Below are 7,029 nucleotides of genomic sequence, written 5' to 3' on the forward strand. Positions count from 1 at the left end.
AAACTCGAATACCAAAGCTTTGAATTGGAGGTTGGAACATGAGGTTATGACTCTCACCAGATTTCTATGCCAAACCTTTTGCAAGACACTACATTCTGCTTTAAAACTCTTTTCAACTTGTTCATTTTGCAACTGGAGAACCTTAACAGCAACAAATGAACCATCACTCAAAATTCCTTTATACACTAACCCATAATTTCCTTTTCCCAACAAGTTCGCATTGGAAAACCCATTAGTTGCTATGTGAAGCTATTTTATATGCATTATGTTCCTAACAAAAAATAGCCCTTAGTCTAGCCTTTTTCCTCTAAATGTGTAATGGGTGGTTAAAGCCTTATATTGCAAAAATCTAGTTGAGTAATAGGTTTCTCTAAAGCCTTTATATCCTTGGGTTTACTGCCCTTATGGCCTCAATTAGAATTTCTTGATGAGGGCTAGACATTATTATGAAATATGAAAATTTAAATTATGTAAATTACATGCTTTTAAAGGCCCATTTAAACTTTACTTGAATATTTTTTTCTTACATGCACAAAAGGTTTTAATAATGAAAAAAAAATGGTGATTATATCTCCAAAATACAATAGACTTTATGAAAAAGAGAACATCTAAATTTACTCTATATGTAAATTCTACATGCTATGAAATTTTCCACGTTATAGGTTGTAGATTGTACATGCTAGGGGAAGCTTCCAAATATCAACTTGGGAAAACACTAAACAATTTAAAGAGTTAATTATAATCGAATGAACTCAATTATAAAACACTAAAAATTTAAAGAGTTAATTATAATAAAATGAACTCAAGTATAAAATTTATTAAGGCATTTATAATATGTGTCAAGCTATGATCTTATGGCCTTTGCCATGTCCCTATAATCGATTTATTGTGGCTAGAAAATAATTTCTTAAGCATGGTTGACATCTCTAATATTGTCCCAATTGCATTCATAGTGCAAGGGCTCCAATGGGCTTTCCATGTGCCTTTTTAAAATCATTTGCAAGCTATATAAAATATGATATGGAAATACATATGCACCACCATATATGGCAACATGTGTTTCCTAAGACGTGATGGCTATGCAAGGGCATGTGCCAAATTTGTATGCTAGAGGTATGCTAAAATAATTTCCCAAATGTATGCCCATTGCACCAAAGGCTAAACCCAATTTTCACATGGAATATTTGAAGTGAATATGATCTAGGGAATGCCTTGCAACAGGGATGTTCATTTGACAATAATTTGGGAAACGAGGAATGGTGGAATCATGTGGAAGCACAAAGGAAAGTCAACTAGACATTGATTGGTGGTATCAAATCAATGGGCAAGATGTTTTTTGCAATCCAAATGAAGTTCAACAACAATGGAGAGGTGCCACATACCCAGTGAGTAGTATGGGCCCAAACCCCTCCATCATGACCCTTGAGAGAATTAAACCCTATCCACCCTAAAAAAAATTCAATACACCCTTTTGACCATTGATCGTTTCTAAAGACATCAAATCACACCATGTGGCAAGTCCATTTGAGATAGCATGAAGGTATGTGTTGTTGAATAGTTAAAAAAGAATGTGTGTGGGTTCACCTATGATTTTATATGCTAGAAATATAAACATAATGTGTTGTATATTTATAATTCTATGATTATTGTATATTCATAATGTCATGATAATATGTATATTATTAATATTTAAATTAATTAATTAATAATTTTACTCATTAAAATATGCATAAAGTAAGTTAACTAGAGTCAATGGATGATATAGTAGGGCCAGGTGGCCCTGGTACTGATAAGGAACCACCCTAAAGTGACAAGTTAGTGATGCAATCATGTTTACATGACACTAGTACAAAATCTTTCAGGGGCCATATTCCATTGCTCTAAGCTTAGAGTGAGATGGAATTTACATCAATGAAAGCTCTTGATGACTATAATACAATGGTTTCCTTAGAAATGGGGTTTGAATTTAGTAAAGGAAGAAAAAAGATTATAACCACGCCTCCTCAAGGTGACTTTAGGGGTTGGGTGTGCCACAAATCTATATTATGCTATATTAATGTTAAAGAAGTAAATATCTATCCATTTTAATGATAATAATGCTCTATCAAAAATATAATATGCATTCTCTCATCCAAATATATATTTGTTGTTTGGAATTATATCAAGAACTAATCCATTATAAATTGCATCTTAATTAGATAGTCAAGTGGAATAGAAGAAACAAATACATAAAATTATGAATTTTCCAAGGCAATAAGTGCCACAACATTATGTGAATTGTGTCCCTTTTCAATATTTTTAAGTGGGTTAAGCTTAAGTCTTACTATTTATAATTATATCCTCCTTTCTCAATAGAGAGTGGTTAACAACCATAGACCTGTAGCTCATTTCGTTACAACAAGAATCAAGTATGGATTTTCATTAGGATTTTATTGTTGGTTTTTGCAATAGAAGACATTGGTGGTCATATTTTGTTTCTAGATTAATTAGAGGAAATCATTTAAAGTAAGCCTCCCACTTGTGCCCTAGTGATAAAAGGAAGAAATGAAAAATTCACATCCATAATAATAATCGGTCATGTCATATTTGTGCAAAACTATTCATACCAATTGGAATGTGTTCACCATAGAGATGCATGTTGCAAGTTTATATCCCTTTCTCAAAAATGAAATTATATGTTCCCAAGTAAAGATTATGTAGACCCCTAAGACTTAGCATATGACATTTCAATTGATAATAATAGAGAGTTGGCATTTGGTGCTTGATATGACCTTTTAACAAAGAAAGGTAGAAAATGATTCTATGATATTGATTTTATGCCCAAGGTGAAGGAAGGAACATCTAGTAAGGAATTGAAGTGTGACCCTAGGATGATAAATAAGGAAATAAAACATCTCATTCTTGAGAACAATCAATTACTTATCATGAAAAGTTCTTCTCTTTCTGTAATGGCTTAATCTTGTCAACAACTAGGAAAGCTTGTTAAGGACAAAAAAGTTATGTTTTAAAAGGTGATAGCATGAACAAATTAGTGACTAAGGAAACTCCTAAATATTTAACCATGGGATTATATGACCATGAAAGATATCAATATAGCACAAGTATATCATCATTAAGTTCCCTTGTTAAATATCCTCTTCTCCAACATAAGAACTTTAGACAACGAGAAGATGATTTGGAGTTACTCAAATTTCTAGCCACGTGGATGAACAATCTAGTAGATGTAGGGGTTTGAAAAAAGGAAAATAGTGATAAGGATGTTGGGAGTAATGGTGATGACAAATAAGATACATATCCTATTCATAATCCCAATAGGACAAATGACTTAGTGTTTAACAATACATCAACCTCTTTGACAGTAAGCAAAAGGAACAACAAAGAGATCCATTGGTTACAAAAAAAACGCTATCATCTAAAAGTGGAATTCCAATGCCATACCTGAGGATGTCAATACTTTCGAGTGGAGCTAATGACATGAGTGTAGAGATTCCCCCCCCATTGTGGAAAACAAGAATGAAAATTGTTGAGGTCAAATCATCATGTCTTAGTAGTCCAAAAGAATAACTGCATTAGAAAATAGTGTTTAGGCATCATTCACTGAAAGGGATCAGGGGCAAATTCAAGAGTCAATTATTCACAATAAATTACACTGCTAACTAAAAACTAAAGAATGGTAGAGGAAATGAAAGATGTGGATTTATGCTTCGCATATCCTCCCAAGGTGAATGGACATTAGCTTTGCATGGAGTATCACTTCATATTATTAAAAATCATCTTATAACCATCAAAGAGCCAAACCCAATAGTAACATATACTCTAAGGAATAGGCACCCAATATTATTAAGTACTCTGCCCTGACTATGAAAATAAAATTGTAGCCATCCATGAATGCATTATAGGTTGTAGTTGTAAGGCATCTAGGAATATTTAGGAGGAATCAATATTCTAAAACTACTATACATATTTAAGAATCGTACATTATCAAAATTTTCAAGGTTAAATGACTATTGCAATTGTAGACAATTGAGTAGAAAATATTGCATGAAAATTTCCCTTTATTATAAATGTATTGGCTAAGTATTATTCATATGAAAAATAATTATATTTTAATGCCTAAATTGCAAATATAAACAAGCTAACTTATTATTTAAACATCTAAAATTGCACTCAATGGAGAAATTTTGTCCTTTAAATTTTCTTTGGAAAAAAGAAGGATGACAACCAAATCCATGTTAAGAACAAATAAATATGTAAAATTATATTTGACATAGCAATCTTTAGATCCAAAGTATCCATGTCCGTGAATCATTTTTGTCAAATTAATAGAACAATATCATTAACATGGGAAACAAACATGCCATTAAGAAATATGAGGAATGGAAAATAGCTTCATTGTGACTTCTTATTTTGAAATAATTAGACCTTTATACAATATTGAGAAACTCTTGTGCCTATTTGATGCTAGTAGGACCACTTAGCCTAAAACATTCATTTTCATAAAATGCCTCCCTTTAACAATAATAGTAATAAAAATTCCAAGTTTTCATTGGGATCTATGATATATGCTAGAGTGATTATTCAAAAATGTAGAGAGCTCTAGCAAGTACCTATACGGTCAACAAGTATTCATTAAGGACATAAAAAGGTCGAAAGGATAGGGACATCTCTTTAACATGGGAAAATATGCAAGATGTTAAATATGGCTAGAAATTTCTTAATACTCCACATTGACTATGCAAATAAAAGTCTAGCCATCCATGAACGCATTATAGGTTGTAGTTGTAAGGTATTTAGAAACATTTAGGAGGAATGAATCTTCTAAAACTACTATGCAAATTTAAGAATCGTAGATGGTAAAAAATTTCAAGGTAAATGACTATTGCAATTGTAGACAATGAGTATAAAATATTGCATGAATCTTTCCCTTCATTATAAATGTATTGGCTAAGTATTATTCGTATGGAAATTCATTATATTTTGATGCATAAATCACAAATATAAATGTCATGCTAAGTTATGTTTTAAACATTTAAAATTGCACTCAATGGAGAAAATTTTTCCTTTAAATTTTCTTTGGAAAAAAGAAGGATGACAACCAAATCCATGTTAAGAACAAATATCTATGTAAAATTATATTTGACATAGCAATCATAAGATCTGAAGTATCCATGTATGTGAATCATTTTTGTCAAATTAATATAACAATATCATTAACATGGGAAACAAACATGCCATTAAGAAATATGAGGAATGGAAAATAGCTTCACTCTGACTTCTTATTTTGAAATAATCATACCTTTATACAATATTGAGAAAAGCTTGTGCCTATTGGATGCTAGTAGGACCAACTAACCTAAAACATTCATTTTCATAAAATTCTTCCCTTTAAAAATAATAGTAATAGCAATTCCAAGTTTTCATTAGGATCTATGATATATGCTAGAGTGATTATTCAAAAATGTAGAGAGCTCTAGCAAGTACCTATATGATCTACAAGTATTCATTAAGGACATAAAAAGGTCGAAGGGATAGGGACATCTCTTTAACATGGGAAAATATGGAAGATATTAAATATGACTAGAAATTGCTTAGTAGGTTATAGGTTCACAACATTTATCTTCATGTTTCATTAGCTGTAGAGCAATAGGGTATACTTGAAGAGTACAACCAATTCAAATTCACAACTAAACTAGAAATTCAACTTATAGCATTTAGTAAACAGAGTAAAACAATACGTTAGGATCTAAAACAATACACACAAACATTTCATTAGGTTAGAAATCATTTTTATATGTTATGTTAAATTTAAATAACAATATTTTCACTTATAGGTGTAAAGAAAATGCAATAATTTCTTGGTAGTAACTATTGTTGGAGAGATTACTTCATGGATATAATATTGGACTTATAGATGGATAACAAGTGAAACAAAATGTAGACCTACAATCTCCATAATGTACTATTGTAAAGATGGATAACAAGTGAAAAAAAATGTAGATATACAATCTCCATAATGTACTATTGTAAAGCCATATAATTTTCATGTCAAGAATAATTACAAATAGATAGTGCATAATTACAAAAATGATATTTCTATTGGAAGCATACTAACAAGACTCAAATCATTGCCTATTGTACTTTGCACAAACTATATTGTAGAAGAACTTTGATCATTTGAGGCAATTACAACATTGCTTGCTTCATTTGTATTGCTAAGAAAATTAGATATGCTTTGTCTCAATCTTTGAGAAGGAACTGAAGTTGCCATCAAATCCTTTCTGATACTCTCCAATACCATTGCCACTTCTCTCATGGTTGGTCTTTCTTCAGGTGAATCTTTTGAACAACTCAGGCCAACATGTAGCAAATAAAGGAGGCAATTGTATATATTATTTTCTTCAAATTCATATTCATCCACCTCTTCAAGAAAAAATCATCAATTACCTCCTTCACTCTATTTGGAAATGCAAGGCTCACCCACTTGTGCAAATTTCGCTCTCCAACAAACATGTCACTAGTTGGTCACTTTCTAGTAAGCATTTCTAATAACAAAATACCAAAGCTATAAACATCTCCTTTTGTGGAAATTGTCGCAGCCAGTCCATACTCTGCATTACCATTTAAAAATAAATCATCAAAATTTACTTAACCAATCCATATAATACAAAATTATCACTGAGAAAAGACAAGTGAAACTATTGTTTTCAAAGTCATACCTGGGGCAATGTAGCCCATTGATCCTTTCAAAGCAAGTGATGATGTAAGTGATTCAGTTGAGGTTGCACCAATTAGTCTTGCAATACCAAAATCTGTCACATGGCCTGACATGTCTTCATCCAAAAGTACATTGCTGGGTTTTATATCACAATGAACCACTTGCACAAAAGAATCATGGTGAAGATATTCCATGGCATGGGCCACATCTATGGCAATGTCTAATCGTGTTTTCAACCTCAATTCACACAAATCCTCATCATTGTTATCATCTTTATCAGGATACAAATGATTCTCTAAACTTCCCTTAGGCAT

General features: G+C 31.6%; 1 pseudogene; it reads right to left on the reverse strand.

Moving 5' to 3' along the window:
- Positions 1–6,522: 6,522 nt before the first annotated feature.
- LOC149209109 (putative leucine-rich repeat receptor-like serine/threonine-protein kinase At2g24130 pseudogene) lies at positions 6,523–7,029 on the reverse strand (annotated as a pseudogene).

The sequence above is a fragment of the Pinus tabuliformis genome, chromosome 1_2 (assembly GCF_031772625.1).
Source record: "Pinus tabuliformis cultivar Carrire ecotype Pingquan chromosome 1_2, CPIR1, whole genome shotgun sequence".
NCBI classification, from domain to species: Eukaryota; Viridiplantae; Streptophyta; class Pinopsida; order Pinales; family Pinaceae; genus Pinus; species Pinus tabuliformis.